This window comes from Bufo gargarizans, chromosome 6, assembly GCF_014858855.1.
Source record: "Bufo gargarizans isolate SCDJY-AF-19 chromosome 6, ASM1485885v1, whole genome shotgun sequence".
In the NCBI taxonomy this organism is placed as follows: domain Eukaryota; kingdom Metazoa; phylum Chordata; class Amphibia; order Anura; family Bufonidae; genus Bufo; species Bufo gargarizans.
In genome coordinates this window covers 244,578,854-244,594,226 of record NC_058085.1, presented here as the reverse complement: position 1 = coordinate 244,594,226, position 15,373 = coordinate 244,578,854, and positions in this window count along the sequence as shown.

Sequence of the window (15,373 nt, the reverse complement as noted above, 5' to 3'; positions counted from 1 at the left end):
GCAAGGCAAAATATGATTAGAAATCAATTTAGATTCTTCCTCAACCACCTTGGTAACCTTGCGTTGGCCTGGGCACTGACCCTGCCCTATTTGTTTTATGGGGCTGAGCTGGGACCTGGAGTTGCCCCTAAAAAAGGTTCAGGCTGTTTTCTTTGGGACCCCTGGGACAATTTACTTACAATGTCATACAGTTGGGTCATTTGTTCAGCCAGTTGATCAAACCTGTTTGGTTTGCGTACATTTTGATTTTGTGGGGCGGCCTGGTTATTGGTGGGTGACCTACTCCTAGGTGAATTTGAGGCTTCCTGCCTTTCTTCCCTTTGTTGTCTGGGCCTGTTGTTCAAGTTCCTGTATCCCTGGGGACCTCTTTTGTAATAGGGACGGTAGTTAGACCTTTCAGCACCAGAATTATCTCCCTCTGACCCATTGAGGTTTTGGGTTTTTATCTGTTTGGGTCCTTCCTGTTGTCGCTGGGTTTGTTGGACAGGTCCTGTAGATTGAGGCTATTTACGTGGTTGCGTTTCAAATCCCAAGCTAGCGTTTACTTTAGCTTCAGCTATATTTTGCTCTGGGGACTTTTTAAACCTCCTCTCACCTGTTTCATGGCATTCACTGATATTATATAGTATGGTGGCAGCCGTCACCAACCTATCCAAGGAAGCTTCAATATCAAGATTTGGGTTGGCATAGCATCATACAACAGCTGCTTCAACTCTTCAGATTCCCATAGGCATTTTTAAGGACAGAGAGGAATTCACGGGGACTCCGATTGGGCCTACATGTAAGCTTATATATCTCACATTTTGCAGCAGTAATGGTTCGGTAAGGTCCGAATTCTAGTTTAATTGCATGCAAAACATCTTGCCAGTTTTGAATTCCTCTATCCCTAAAGGAAGTAAAATAATGATGGTACCTATCATCAAATGCCCATGGTAGGAATCTGATCCTGTCAACATCAGAGTACAACTTTAAAAAATCCATAGTGGACTCATACAGTTCTAAGTGGTTTGCTATTTGAGAAGAACCTTTCTTAGAGAACTTGGGCACAGTGGTATTCAGAAATTTAATGATGCTTGAGGAACTCTGATCTTTTTCTGAATACTGAGGATTTTTCTTCCTAGAGACCACTTTAGCATTTGTTGGTCGCCTGGGACCCTGATCTTTCTTATGGGCAAACTCATGCCTGCGTGGTAGGGAATAAGACACACACTTTCCCGTATCACTGTCAGAACTACATGCACTTTGATCACTTCCATGAGACACATATGGCGCAGGGGATTTAACCCTTACATCTCTCTCCAGGGGAATGTGTGGAGAGAAACTTCTAGGGGCTTCTATGTTGCTGGCACCTAGTAAGGTGGTTACAGTTTGGAATGCCTGATTTAATTGGGTTAATGCCTCCTGTGTAATCATGCCATCAGTTCTTGGTGGCTTGTGGTCTGGAATGTAGTCTGCTTTAAGAGCATGTGACGACATGTCTAGATGTTGGGGCGTAAGATTTGGGGGGGTCTGGAAATCCCTCAGTATCAGATGGATTTTGATCAATATCAATTATAGAATGGCTTAACTTGCCTGTCTGCTGAATTTTAGAATGTCGGAGATGTAACTCCTCTAAGTCACTTTTTGCCCTTTGATATGCATCATGGCTGTGATCAAGGTTGTATTTTAAGTCCTTAATCTCGGTCTGTGCGACTCTGAGATCTGCTTCTAGCTGTGCTATATAGATCTCCATCTCCTGCACAGATTCACATCTCTTTTGTGAATGAGTACTGACCGCCAGTAATGCATACAAAACAGGTGGCAATGTGCATAAAATTTGTTGGTCCTTTTTGTTTTTATCTTGCAACACATCAATATATGTCAGGTATCTTTCAACCATGCCACCTAACTGCCATATATCCCCACATTCTTTCTTTTTCCTGTAGCTCAGTAATCCATTCATTTATATCTTTATCAATTTTGTTCCGTTAGTGTATATATTCAACAACATTATGGATCATCTGCGTTGGGTTAGGTTGACTGCCTGCTGTAGCATAGCCACTACCCAGGTCGCTGCCTGTAGCACTCATCTTTCTGATCAATAATCAATACACAGATGTAACACCACACTGGCTAGCCAAGAAGAAATGTGGAACCTTTCACTATTTGCACAATCAATTAAAGAATTACTCGATCTCGGTGGGACCTCCATTTATGTCATATATCTTCTATATGAAAGAATCTTCATATAAAAGAGAGGATTTAAAAAAACATTAAAATTATATTATCCTTCAAGCGGACATAAACACACCTCTAAGTTCTTTTTATCAAGTATCTTAATTTGATTTGTGCAAGCAGTGAAACAAAGGGACAATTGTACATGCAAAAATATCTAATCCTTTATTATAAAAACAAAGAATATAAAAACAATACAATTGCAAAACAAATGATGACGTTACAAAATAATGCCCAAAATGTACCACACGGTGGTGTTGACACACCCCTATCTGATCAGCACAGTATGATTTAATGATTTATGACAACCAGTGTCATACTTTAAACAAACGGACTCATATACCATGAGAAACTTAGGATCTTCTGTTATCAAACAGGCTATAGCAATAAAACGGATTTACAGGAAAATAACTGTTATCCCTTGACTCTGTTTTCCTATGACCAATCAAAAATATATGATATTAATATGATAAAATATTCAGCTCGGCAATCAGACTAAGGAAAATAACTTTCCAAAGGTTTAGTCCTCTTTTCAAATAATGTCAGATCTTCCATTAACAATATGCATCTTTGCTAAGAGAATAATCAGCATTATGGAGGCACCTAAGACTATATATTCCCACAGTATGGGAACTCTTGGCTATATACAGAGAGAAATATCTTATTAATATCATGAGTAGTAAACAAAGTATACGTTACCGGATCAAAGGTAGACAGAGTTCAGATGGGATCAGTTCTGAAGAACTTTCCTAGTAATCCAAAAAGAATAATCCAAGCTTCTTCTGATAAAGTTTTTCTTTTTGATTGAATGAATGGATCAATGGATATATGGATCTTTTTTCCTCTCTCTCTAGTTTTCTCTTGCTACCCCGCACACAAGTAATTATTTCCCCCCTTATCTAAGAATCATCCCCTTTAGATTAGGGATTCCCAATCAGGTAAGGTGGGTGTACTTGCATGTTAATAACACCATGATGTCATATCAACTCCTAATATGGTAAAGAACAAATAATGAAATAATATAATATTGTCCATCTGCCTCCAGATGGCACTGCGGTATTGTAAATGAACATCACAACTTTAAGCATTAAAATTAAATATCTAATAATATGTTTTCAGGACCTTGTTGACCTTTCTATATAAATCATTGAGGAAGGTCTTTCCCTGACACTTTTAATTACCTATATCCTGGACTTGTTGGAGTTGACTGTCTTCTCCTATCTTTTTGAAATATAGGTTGACTTGATGAAAATTTTATATAGAGGCTTCGATGCTTGGCATCGGAACTTGTACATTTCACTTATCTACATCCATGAATAACTATTGTTTTGAAATAACATTTTCTCTTCTCAGAAAATTAATTAACATAAACTTACTTGTTTCTATTCTTTCTACAATACCTTCTAAATGGTAAATACATGGTATGACATATATATAAATCGATACATTGTTACACATAGATAATTCATTATATGAATTATTGATTAACATATGTTGTAAACGAAATATACCATGCAGAGATACAGTACAGACCAAAGGTTTGGACACACCTTCTCATTCAAAGAGTTTTCTTTATTTTCATGAAAATGAAAATTGTAGATTCACACTGAAGGCATCAAAACTATGAATTAACACATGTGGAATTATATACATAACAGAAAAGGGTGAAACAACTGAAAATATGTCATATTCTAGGTTCTTCGAAGTAGCCACCTTTTGCTTTGAATACTGCTTTGCACACTCTTGGCATTCTCTTGATGAGCTTCAAGAGGTAGTCACCTGAAATGGTTTTCATTTCACAGGTGTGCCCTTTCAGGTTTAATAAGTGGGATTTCTTGCCTTATAAATGGGGTTGGGACCATCACTTGCGTTGTGGAGAAGTCAGGTGGATACACAGCTGATAGTCCTACTGAATAGACTGTTAGAATTTGTATTATGGCAAGAAAAAAGCAGCTAAGTAAAGAAAAACGAGTGGCCAGCATTACTTTAAGAAATTAAAGGTCAGTCAGTCCGAAAAATTGGGAAAACTTTGAAAGTGTCCCCAAGTGCAGTCACAAAAACCATCAAGCGCTACAAAGAAACTGGCTCACATGCGGACCACCCCAGGAAAGGAAGACCAAGAGTCACCTCTGCTGCGGAGGATAAGTTCATCCGAGTCACCAGCCTCAGAAATCGCAGGTTAACAGCAGCTCAGATTAGAGACCAGGTCAATGTCACACAGAGTTCTAGCAGCAGACACATCTCTAGAACAACTGTTAAGAGGAGACTGTGTGAATCAGGTCTTCATGGTAGAATATCTGCTAGGAAACCACTGCTAAGGACAGGCAACAAGCAGAAGAGACTTGTTTGGGCTAAAGAACACAAGGAATGGACATTAGACCAGTTGAAATCTGTGCTTTGGTCTGATGAGTCCAAATTTGAGATCTTTGGTTCCAACCACCGTGTCTTTGTGTGACGCAGAAAAGGTGAACGGATGGACTCTACATGCCTGGTTCCCACAGTGAAGCATGGAGGAGGAGGTGTGATGGTGTGGGGGTGCTTTGCTGGTGACACTGTTGGGGATTTATTCAAAATTGAAGGCATATTGAACCAGCATGGCTGCCACAGCATCTTGCAGCAGCATGCTATTCCATCCGGTTTGCGTTTAGTTGGACCATCATTTATTTTTCAACAGGACAATGACCCCAAACACACCTCCAGGCTGTGTAAGGGCTATTTGACCATGAAGGAGAGTGATGGGGTGCTGCGCCAGATGACCTGGCCTCCACAGTCACCGGACCTGAACCCAATCGAGATGGTTTGGGGTGAGCTGGACCGCAGAGTGAAGGCAAAATGGCTAACAAGTGCTAAGCATCTCTGGGAACTCCTTCAAGACTGTTGGAAGACCATTTCAGGTGACTACCTCTTGAAGCTCATCAAGAGAATGCCAAGAGTGTGCAAAGCAGTAATCAAAGCAAAAGGTGGCTACATTGAAGAACCTAGAATATGACATATTTTCAATTGTTTCACACTTTTTTGTTATGTATATAATTCCACATGTGTTAATTCATAGTGTTGATGCCTTCAGTGTGAATCTGCAATTTTCATAGTCATGAAAATAAAGAAAACTCTTTGAATAAGAAGGTGTGTCCAAACTTTTGGTCTGTACTGTATATATAATATAATTATGAATATACAAATTGAATCTCATACAGCAGGTGTGCCTTAAGGATACAAGACCTTATCAAGTAACCTTGTTCCCTCCAGACAGATATGTCTTAGGGAGTTGACTTACTCCTTACAGATGGTCCCATATCTTTAGCAATAACTTTTAAACACAATGTTCGTATCTAAATAGAGAAGAGATGAAGGCGATCAAGTCATTACAGGAGATGAATGACATTACAATTAGGCCAGCTGACAAAGGTGGGGCGGTAGTAGTACAGAACATGGAAGATTATATGAAAGAGTGTCAAAAACAACTTAGCTCAGGAAATACGTATCAAAAATTGAAAGGGGATCCTACAGAAGAATACTATAAAACGTTAAAAATATACTGTGAAAGGGGAGTGGAGATGGACTTTCTTTCGGAACAGGAGGCCAGGTTCATACTGAATACTGAGAAAAGGATACCAATGTTCTACTGCATCCCCGAGATCCATAAAAACCTGCAGTCACCTCCAGGGCGACCGATAGTGTCTGGGATTGAATCCATATCATGTAATTTATCAAAATACATAGATAAATGGCTTCAACCCTATGTTAAACAAGTACCATCCTACATACGTGATACTACTGACATAGTCGGAACCCTGGAGGCGATTAGGTGGGTGGATGGCTGGATCTTGGGGACCTTGGATGTGGGGTCTTTGTATACCATTATTGACCACACCCAAGGCATACAAGCTCTACAAGAACAAATGTCGGGAGATGTAGGTATCCCTAGTGAGCAGTTGGAGTTCCTATTGGGAGGGGTTAGATATATATTGGCCCACAATTATTTCTCCTTTGATAGGGAGTTCTATGTACAGCGAACTGGCACCGCCATGGGCACCAGGTTCGCCCCCAGCTATGCCAACTTGTTTTTGGCTCAATGGGAAAAAGAGGTCATCATGCCCAGGCTGGGGTCGGATCTGGTGCTATGGCGGCGCTACATAGACGACGTCCTGTTCATATGGCAAAATACAGCAGAATCCTTAGATTTATTTCTTCAAGACATCAATAAGAATGATAAAAATCTGGTATTCACCCCTAGCATCAGTAAATCAAAAGTAGAATTTTTAGATCTTGAGATATGGGTGAAGGGGGACCAGCTACAATGCAATACTTTTTTCAAACCAGTCGCTAAAAACAGCTTTATTAGATACGCTAGCTGTCATTTACCCCGCTGGTTAATCAATGTGCCAACCAGTCAGTTCCGCAGGCTACGGCGGAACTGTACTGAAGATGCCAGGTTTGAGGAGGAAGCGACTGTTTTGAAAGAACAATTGCTAGAAAAAGATTACCCGGTACAGGTGATCGAAAGGTCACTTGTAAAAGTGAAAAAAATGGAAAGAAAAGATTTCTTTCGGGTAAAGGATCCCCAAGGTTGTGATGAGGTACTGAGAATTATTTTACCTTTTAATTCTCAGTACAAGACTACTGAGAGGAGCATTCGCAAACATTGGGGACACCTATTAAATGATAAGTGGGTTGGCCCCCTTTTAAGTGAAGTTCCCAAAATCACCTACACTAGGGCAAATAACCTGGCCGGGAAGATAGCCCCGACAGTGCAATTGAGGAAGGAAAGCCATAAAAAAGTAAAAGATAATTGGTTAGCAGTAAATGGATTCTTTAAATGCGGCAGGTGTTCCAATTGTAAAATCACCAGTTTCCCAAAAAAGACCACGAAAGTGGTATCCACAGTTAATACGTTCAGTTTGGAGATACAGGAATGCCTAACCTGCGATTCCACAGATGTTATCTATCTGCTACAATGTGGATGCAGGAAGCAGTATATAGGCAGAACCAAAAGAACGCTGAAAAAGAGAGTGGCAGAGCATGTGGCAAATATCAAAAAAGGCCTGGAGACGCACTCTCTATCCAAACATTTTAAACTAATACATAACTGTGATCCCACAAGTTTAAAATTTGTGGCAATTGAAAAAGTCAAAAAAGCCTGGAGAGGGGGAAACCATATTGCACACATGTCACGACAAGAATCCAGAAGGATCTTCGAGTATGACACCATCATTCCTAGAGGCCTCAATGCAGAGCTGGAGGTCTTTGGGTTTTTGTGAGGGTTGTCCTGTGGAGATGGGAGATCGTAGTCTGGCCGTTTTACCGACACTGTGATTTCCCCTCCCCGCAGGACGGCTTCTCCTAACTACATAGAGATCAGTAATATCCGCCTACACAAAATTAAGGAAATTTTAAATCTTTGAAGGAAAGGCAAATGTATGGTCCCAGCTATGAATGTGCTGGTCATCCCAACATATGATGGCAAAATTGAGGCTATAGACAAGGAAAAGTAAATTTTAAGAAAAAACGCATGGAAGACGCGATGCGGTTTTGATGCGTTTTTCATGCGTTTTTCATGTGAGACCTTGTAGTCTTCTCTGATATTAATTTTATAGATATGGGGCATTTGTATTTATTGTTTTAAAGTATTTTATATAAGATGTATGATAAAAAGACACATCAGGGTGACAGTTCGGTTCATGCAAAGCAAATCCACCCCATAGAGTAGTGGAAGTGTCATGGTCTTACCTCCTTGCTGTTCCCTTCGTTTGACATGTGCTGGCGGCCATCTTGGTTTCTGGGTTTTCTTGTAGCCTCCCACCCTGCGGCTCCTCCTTCCCACTGGGAGGAGTTGGATGCCTAGCTCATATATATAGGAGGTCTGTGGCTTCAGTTCCTTGCTTGGTCCTCCTGTGTTCACATGCTTCCAAGACTGCTGCTGCTTCTGGTTCCTGATCCTGGCCTCGTCTGACTACCCCGTTGGTTCCTGATTCCGGCTTCGTCTGACTACCCCGTTGGTTCCTGATTCCGGCTTCGTCTGACTACCCCGTTGGTTCCTGTTCCTGGCTTCGTCTGACTACCCTTCTGGTTCCTGACCTCTGTCTCCGCAAGACCCTGCTTCGGTTTAGCCATCCGTTCGGACTTTGCTTACGGCTTGCTCTTCAATAAAACCTTCTTATTTTCCACTTATCTCTTGTTGTACGTCTGGTTCATGGTTCCATGACATTAGGACCAAGCCATGAATTCTGACGGTACAGGGCCACCCTCGCTACCTACGCTGGTTGCCAGACTTGATCAGCAGGATCACCTGTTGGGTCGGTTCGCTGTGGCGTTGCAAACCCTGCTTGAACGCACGGCTCATTTAGCTTCCGTTGCCGATGGGTCGGTTGTCGCTCCTGGGCCCGCTCCTACTGCCGCTCCGGTTGTTGCGCCAGAGTCTACCCTGACACCTGTTGCTGCGCCTGTGGTGTTTCAGGGTATGACCGGTTCTGCCCCCCTTCCACAGCGCTTTGGGGGAGAGCCAACTCAGTGCCGAGGTTTCCTTAACCAGGTGGGCATTTACTTCGAGTTGCTGCCACATGCCTTTCATACTGAGAGATCAAGGGTGGGCTTCTTGATCTCGCTGCTCTCGGACAAGGCCTTGGCCTGGGCCAGCCCTTTATGGGAGAACAACAATCCGGTGGTTGCCGAGTTTTCCGGTTTTGTTGCTTCTCTTCGGAAGGTATTCGATGTGCCGGCTCGTGCTGCCTCTGCTGCGAAGCTCCTTATGTCCATCAGACAGGGTTCACGATCCGTAGCTGAATACGCCATTGAGTTTCGTACCCTGGCAGCAGAGGTGGGCTGGAATAATGAGGCTCTGGTCGCTGCTTTCTCTCATGGTCTCTCGGATGCCTTGAAGGATGAGGTTGCAGCTAAGGACCTACCAGTGGAGCTCGAGTCTCTTATTTCTTTCCTGATTTTGATTGACACCAGACTCAGGGAGAGACCTTCCTTTAAGGAGAGCCTGCGGAGGTCTCCTAACAGATTGGCGCCTACGTTTGCTGTCCCACCCGTGCCTCCCTCTCCTCCCACGCCTCCTGGGGATGACTTGTCTGGGGGTGAACCCATGCAGCGGGGGTTTGCTCGCCTGTCTGAGGGGGAGAGGGTACTCCGGAGACGCGAGGGCCGATGCATGTACTGTGGTCTCGGTGGGCATTTTCGGTTGGCATGTCCGAACCGTCCGGGAGAACGCTCGCACCTGAGGTCCTGTCGGGGGCAGATCTTGGGTGGAGTCTCCTCGTCCCCGGTTTCCCGTGTTGACAAACCACTGATCACGGTTGTCCTCTCCTGGGTCGGGGGCTCGGTGACGACCCAGGCGTTGGTGGACTCTGGTGCTGGTGGTTTGTTCATTGATAGAGTGTTCGTTGCCGCCAATTCCATTCCTCTGCAGCCTCGAGGTTCCCCACTGGCTCTTGAGGCGATAGACGGCAGACCCCTTCTGCCGCCACACGTGACTCATGAGACCCTTCCAGTGGGGATAGCCATTGGTGCCGTTCACAGAGAGTCGGTCTGTCTCCAGGTTATTTCGTCTCCACACTACTCGGTGGTCTTGGGGTACCCCTGGCTCCAGAAGCATAATCCGACTTTCGATTGGAGATCGGTCGAGATCCTCTCGTGGTCACCGCAGTGTGGGGCTAGTTGCATCCATGGGCCTGTCAAGTTGCTGTGTACTTCCTCGGACTCTCTGTTGCCTCCTGAATACGAAGAGTACCGGGATGTATTCGATAAGGTGCGCGCGGTTGCCCTACCTCCGCACCGCCCATACGATTGTGCCATAGAGTTACAATCCGGTGCCGTTCCTCCTCGTGGCAAAGTCTATCCACTGTCGGTAGCGGAGAATGAGGCCATGGAGGAGTACGTGAGGGAGGCGCTTTCACGCGGACACATTCGCAAATCCTCGTCCCCGGCAGGGGCTGGATTTTTCTTTGTGAAAAAGAAGGGCGGCGAGTTGAGGCCTTGCATCGATTACAGGGGTCTCAATCGCATCACGATCAAGAACGCTTACCCGATACCCTTGATTTCCGAGCTGTTCGATCGCCTCAAAGGGGCCACGGTCTTTACCAAACTCGACCTGAGGGCGGCATATAACCTGGTAAGGATCAAGGCGGGCGATGAGTGGAAGACCGCGTTTAACACCAGGACCGGTCATTATGAATCCTTGGTTATGCCCTTTGGGTTGTGCAATGCGCCCGCAGTCTTCCAGGAATTCATCAACGATGTTTTCCGTGACCTGTTGCAGCAGTGTGTGGTGGTCTATTTGGATGACATCTTGGTATATTCTGCATCCATGGAGGCCCACATTCTGGATGTCAGACGAGTGTTGCAACGCTTACGAGAGAACAAGCTGTTCGGTAAGCTTGAGAAATGCGAATTTCACCGATCCCAGGTAACCTTCTTAGGTTACATCATTTCCGCTGAGGGGTTCTCCATGGATCCTGAGAAGGTTTCGGCTGTCTTACAGTGGCCCCAGCCCAGTGGGCTTCGTGCCCTGCAGCGCTTTTTGGGCTTCGCCAATTATTATCGGAAGTTCATCAGGGACTTTTCCATGCTAGCCAAGCCTCTCACGGATCTGACCAGGAAGGGCAGTAATCCTCAGGTCTGGCCGCTCGAGGCCATCCGAGCTTTTGAGGCTCTAAAGTCCGCCTTTGTGTCGGCTCCGATTCTGTCGCATCCCAACCCTGGGTTGCCTTTTGTCCTCGAGGTGGACGCGTCTGAGACGGGAGTAGGCGCCCTCCTGTCTCAGCGTAGAACACCAGAGGGTCCTCTGCTTCCTTGTGGGTTTTACTCCCGGAAACTGTCTTCCGCGGAGTGCAACTATCAGATTGGTGACAGGGAGTTATTGGCCATCGTGCAGGCCCTTAAAGAATGGAGGCACTTGCTCGAGGGCTCGGTGGTTCCGGTTCTCATCCTGACGGACCACAAGAATCTGACCTACCTCTCTGAGGCCAAGAGATTGACACCACGTCAGGCCAGATGGGCTCTGTTCTTGTCACGTTTTAATTACGTGGTCTCCTACCTACCCGGCTCCAAGAACATCAGAGCGGATGCCTTATCACGGCAGTACTCCGAGCTGTCCGGGGAGGAGTCGATTCCGACTACGGTCATACCCCCGAATCAGATCCTGGCCGCTATTCGCACCAGCCTGACTTCTCCTCTGGGTGAGCAGATTTTGGCGGCTCAATCTGGTGCTCCCTCTGGGAGACCCAACGGCAGATGTTTTGTGCCTGAGGAGTTGCGCACTCGGTTGTTGCGAACCTACCATAACTCCAAGGCCGCGGGGCACCCTGGAAAGAATCAGCTGTCCTGGGCGGTTTCACGTCTGTTCTGGTGGCCTTCTCTACGTTCCGACATCGCCGCATATGTAGCGGCATGCTCCGTTTGTGCCCAGAGTAAGTCCCCTCGGCACCTTCCGTTGGGCCTTTTGCAACCCATAGCCACCGGGGAGCGTCCATGGTCACACCTGGGGATGGATTTCATTGTGGACCTCCCTGCATCCCGAGGCCATACGGTCATTCTCATGATTGTGGATCGGTTTTCCAAAATGTGCCACTGTGTTCCTCTCAAGAAGTTACCCTCTGCACAAGAGTTGGCCTCGATTTTTGCCAGGGAGGTCTTCCGGTTGCACGGTTTGCCCAAGGAGATTGTGTCGGATCGGGGGAGTCAGTTTGTGTCCAGGTTCTGGCGCGCCTTTTGCTCCCAGTTGGGGATTCATCTCTCTTTCTCCTCGGCCTACCACCCTCAGTCCAATGGGGCCGCAGAACGATCCAATCAGGCCTTGGAGCAATTCCTTCGTTGCTATGTCTCCGATCACCAAGACAATTGGGTTGACCTCCTGCCTTGGGCTGAGTTTGCCAGGAACACGGCGGTGAACTCTTCCTCTGGGACGTCTCCCTTCATGGCCAATTATGGGTTCCAACCTGCCGTGTTACCGGAGGTATTCTCTCCCCAGGATATTCCGGCTGTGGAGGATCACCTTTCCGTCCTACGTGCTTCTTGGGTACAGATCCAGAGGTCCCTTGAGGTCTCTGCGCAGCGCCAGAAACTCCAGGCTGATCGCAGACGAGCGCCCGCTCCTTCCTACCAGGTCGGAGACCGCGTATGGTTGTCCACCCGCAACCTCAACCTTCGAGTGCCCACTCCCAAGCTGGCGCCTCGCTTTGTTGGTCCCTTCCGAGTGCTTCGCAGGGTAAACCCGGTAGCCTATGCCCTTGCGCTTCCTCCTGGCATGCGGATCTCCAACGTGTTTCATGTCTCCCTGTTGAAGCCACTGGTGTGTAATCGTTTCACTTCCTCGATTCCTCGGCCTCGTCCGGTCCAAGTGGGCAATCGTGAGGAGTATGAGGTGAGCAATATCCTGGACTCACGCCTGGTCCGCGGCCGGGTGCAGTTTTTGGTCCATTGGCGTGGTTATGGTCCAGAGGAGCGTTCCTGGGTTCCCTCCGCAGATGTCCATGCTCCTGTCTTGCTCCGAGCCTTCCACGCACGCTTCCCTCAGAAACCGTTCCTTACTCCGCGGAGGAGGGGCCCTTGAGGGGGAGGTACTGTCATGGTCTTACCTCCTTGCTGTTCCCTTCGTTTGACATGTGCTGGCGGCCATCTTGGTTTCTGGGTTTTCTTGTAGCCTCCCACCCTGCGGCTCCTCCTTCCCACTGGGAGGAGCTGGATGCCTAGCTCATATATATAGGAGGTCTGTGGCTTCAGTTCCTTGCTTGGTCCTCCTGTGTTCACATGCTTCCAAGACTGCTGCTGCTTCTGGTTCCTGATCCTGGCCTCGTCTGACTACCCCGTTGGTTCCTGATTCCGGCTTCGTCTGACTACCCCGTTGGTTCCTGATTCCGGCTTCGTCTGACTACCCCGTTGGTTCCTGTTCCTGGCTTCGTCTGACTACCCTTCTGGTTCCTGACCTCTGTCTCCGCAAGACCCTGCTTCGGTTTAGCCATCCGTTCGGACTTTGCTACGGCTTGCTCTTCAATAAAACCTTCTTATTATCCACTTATCTCTTGTTGTACGTCTGGTTCATGGTTCCATGACAGGAAGCAGAAACAATATGGAGGAAGGAGGGTGGAGCTAACCCTTTATAAAGAGTAAAGATCCGCTTACCCAGTAGGCCACTGAGGAAGGGGCTTGAGACCCCGAAACGCGTCTGGCGGTGTCTAGAGTAAGCGTTGATCTACACACGAGCAAAGAAAAAGCGAGAAAGCCGGCAAAGAAAAGAAAGAGTCACGTAACTAAAAGTACAGAGTGGACGCTGACGCACAAGTTACACGTCATACGAGCTTGCATCCGGTCCCCTTGGAAACCAGGTCACGTGGGACGCCGCGTACAGGCAGCAGCACACCACGTGGGACGCTGCGGGTGTGCGGCCTCCTGGAATAACGCTACAACAGCGGTGAAGGGTAAGACCGGGCTCGGTTTGGAGCATTTTACCTCATAACAGCATTTTCAAGTTCTTGACTGTCAGCTCCTAAGTGTGGGCATGAGATTGAGAGGGCACTGGAACAAACAGTAGATGCGAATATATACATCTGCCCCACTTACTTGCGGGACACTATCACCTTTTAGCTTGAAGGTGCCGGACTTTAATTATCAATGGTTTGCTGATTGTGGACAACAGTTTATATTGCTTTACAGAGCCATCCTGCGAATTGAGTGTGCATTTTAATTGATTGGAACATATTCAATGATGTACCACATTTTATGTATGTTTTAGGGGCGTAATCTTAATTTAAATTTTATTAAATTGTATTATTATCATCCCTCAGAGTGTTGTCATTTGAAGTGTGCCCCCCCATACCTGGTTTTTTCTAGACAATTCTTTACAATGTTCGTTTATGTTCACAATTATTTTTTTATAAATTGAACTTGCCCTGAACTCATGCCATGAACTCATCTTGGCTCCCTCAGCCACATAATAGAACTTTGGTTCAGGCTGATTTTATTCTTAAAGGCAATGAGATGAGCATACATTTTGATTATAATGTCATTAGATAATATTGCATACGTATGAAAATGCACAACAATTACCCGTATGCTCAACATAAGGAGAATAGCAGAAACTCCTAATGCTGGCCATACATGTAATGATTGCAGAGACCCTCAATTGCCAGGGCAGTACAAACACCCCACAAATGACCCCATTTTCGAAAGAAGACACCCTAAGGTATTCGCTGATGGGCATAGTGAGTTCATAGTTTTTATTTTTTGTCACAAGTTAGCGGAAAATTATGTTTTTGTTTTTTGTTTGTTTTTTACAAAGTCTCATATTCCACTAACGTGACAAAAAATAAATACTTCAATGAACTCACTATGCCCATCATGAAATACCTTGAGGTGTCTTCTTTCCAAAATAGGGTCACATGTGGGGTATTTATACTGCCCTGGCATTTTAGGGGCCCTAAAGCGTGAGAAGAAGTCTGGAATCCAAATGTCTAAAATGCCCTCCTAAAAGGAATTTGTGCCCCTTTGCGCACCTAGCATGGGTATATGTAAGAATACACCCCAAAACACATTGCCCTACTTCTTCTGAGTACGGCGATACTACATGTGTGACAGCCTAGGTGGGCAAAGGGGCCCAAATTCTAAAGAGCACCTTTAGGATTTCACAGGGCATTTTTTACACATTTGGATTTCAAACTACTTCTCACGCATTAGGGCCCCTAAAATGCCAAGGCAGTATGACTACCCCCCAAGTGACCCCATTTTAGAAAGAAGATACCCCAAGGTATTTCATAATGGGCATAGTGAGTTGATGGAAGTTTTTATTTTTTGTCACAAGTTAGTGGAATATGAGACTTTGTAAGAAAAAAATAAAATAAAAAATAAATCATCATTTTCCACTAACTTGTGACAAAAAATAAAAACATCTATGAACTCACTATGCCCATCAGCGAATATCTTAGGGTGTCTACTTTCCAAAATGGGGTTATTTGTGGGGTGTTTCTACTGTCTGGGCATTGTAGAACCTCAGGAAACATGACAGGTGCTCAGAAAGTCAGAGCTGCTTCAAAATGCGGAAATTCACATTTTTGTACCATAGTTTGTAAACGCTATAACTTTTGCGCAAACCAATAAATATACACTACGATCAAATGGTGAGTGAGAGGAGAAAAGGAAAAACAGCGGCATCACGCTTGTAAATCAC